Consider the following 2,392-nt stretch of genomic DNA (forward strand, 5'->3'; position numbering starts at 1 on the left):
GTCGCGTGCATTGCCCGTGGCCATGGCCATGGTCGATGTGACAACGATCTGCTACTGCGTAAGTAATAGATAGATAGACTGATTAAACAAGGAGATGGATGATGCTGCATGCCTACACGCGTCCTGTGGGTACGACCAAGAACATATTTTACTGTGTGCATGCATGCGTGTACGACTGAGTCAAATTACTGTTAATTTTGTCCTTACATGTTTCGTCCCGGCTAAGTTACCCCAGACTTGAGTTTTACCGGTTGCAAATTTGTCAGCCGCAACAGGTACGCAAAATGATACTGGATAATTTCAAATTTGTCAGGTCTGAAGGCCATCAATCTGCCGGACTATGAGAAAATGGTGCAGAAAGGAGCGAGAAATTACTCATCGGACTTGGCTAAGCCTAGCGGTGGAGGAGATAAAACACGGCAGAGGGGATCAGGGAGGCTAACCCTATATGCCCCTAGTACCGCTCATATAGTGTGCGATGGGGTGCTTATCCGGTGCGTCCGATATGCAGTGGCTCTTTAGGCCAAAAAGAGGCCTAAAGTTGTATATCGGCCAGAATTTTTTGGGCCAGAGGTGTTTTAGGGGATCTGCTAGAAATGCTCTAAGATCGCCGTTGATTAACAACACGGGTGCAAACGGCGGTGTGGCCGCTAGGACTGAAGATGGGGAGCGGGGGACGGCTGGAGGCGCCTCATCTTAGCCGGTCGGTGAGGCGGTGCGTGACAATGCCCACCCACTAGCCACGGGTAATGAGAGCCGGTAGTTCGGCTGGTGGTGTAGGGGGTAGGGGAGAAAATGTATTTTGGGGAAGTACGGTGTTCTGATGACCGGGCTCCATGGAGGCAGAAAATTTTGAAAAAATTAAAAAAATCACAAAATTTTTGGTTTCAAAAATATATCTAAAAAAGCATGTATATGGGGATGAAATGTATATGTGTGTGTGTAAAAATTCAAGATAAAATAACTTGAATTGTGACCTGTACAAATACAAATTTATGGATTCTGAGGACGAACGTATTGCTGAAAAGCCATGGATTTGTTTTTTTTTCTTCTACACAACTCTCATTTCAGTGTATTGCATCATGAAAATTTACGCACATGTGCATTATGTCTTCATGTATATATGTAGTTTTTTCAGTTTTTTTTTGAAACGTAAAAGTATGAATTTTGACAAGTATTGATTTTTTTTTTAAGATGGCCTCCATGGAGCGCTCGGCCTCCAAAAACAATTTTCGGTATGTGGGCAACTATTTCCTAGGTACTCACTAATTTGTCTGTTTGGTTTGGGATCCACTAGATTGATCGACTACACTAGACAGCTAAGCTTGTAGCCTTTCCCCTCCATTACCCCAATCTGTATCAGAAAGAAGGAAACAAAGAACTTTTATCAACCCGGCCATATAGCTAGGTAGTAGCTGGGCATATATTTCTTTTCCATCCAACTACACCGGCCCATACACTACACCACTTTACTTTATTGTACACTAGGTGCCAACTGAGCATACATGGAAAGTTGGTAACTACAAGGATGTGTATAGTCACATCATTGCCGAGATAAAGGATGCAGCTCGTGTGCAGCGACACATCATCTTTCGTCGAGAGGGAGGCTGAGATAGGGAGGCTAACAGAGAACCTCCCAATCATTTGTTCAGGACTCCTCGGAGGCCCTTTGGCATATGATCATCATATTACTGAGATTATAACTTTAATGGTGGATAGGAAGTTTATTTTATAGAAAATTATTAAGGATCAAAATAGGGCTGGCGGCTCTGTGTTCCCAGAATTTTGATATAATTTTTATTACATTTGAGATTTTTTGTACTGTCGATGAACTTTTATAGTAGATCTGGTCCTTTTTGAAAAAAAAAAGAGCACACCACGGCATTTTGGTTGCACCAAGACCACCATGTATTGATAATTTTTTACCACTCGACTGTATCTCTATGATATCAAAATAAAACTCCTTTTACCCGACAAAAAATAGAGAAGCTCATAATTTCGTCCGTGCTATGCAATGATGCCCTAACAAATTAACCAAATTAGATAGCCCATGTCCGACTTTCTTCTTCTTTCCAGACTAGCAAACCGCATTAGCTATCTAGCTTAGAGCATCTCTAGTAGATCCCCTAGAAAGTCCCCAACCCGAAAAATTCCGACCGATATGCGGTTTTGAGAGTTTTTTTTCGCCTGAACAACCACCGCATATTAGCCGGACCCGGATAAAAATATCCGGTGCACCGGATAAGGATCCCCTCTTTCACTATATGAACGGTACCGAGGGGACATATAGGTTTAGCCTCCCTGATTCCCTCACCGCGTTTCATCTCCTTCGCCGCTTGCCTTAGCCAAGTCAGGCGAGCAATTTCTCGCTCCTCTCCGCACCATTTTGTCA

The sequence above is a fragment of the Triticum dicoccoides genome, chromosome 2A, assembly GCF_002162155.2.
Source record: "Triticum dicoccoides isolate Atlit2015 ecotype Zavitan chromosome 2A, WEW_v2.0, whole genome shotgun sequence".
In the NCBI taxonomy this organism is placed as follows: domain Eukaryota; kingdom Viridiplantae; phylum Streptophyta; class Magnoliopsida; order Poales; family Poaceae; genus Triticum; species Triticum dicoccoides.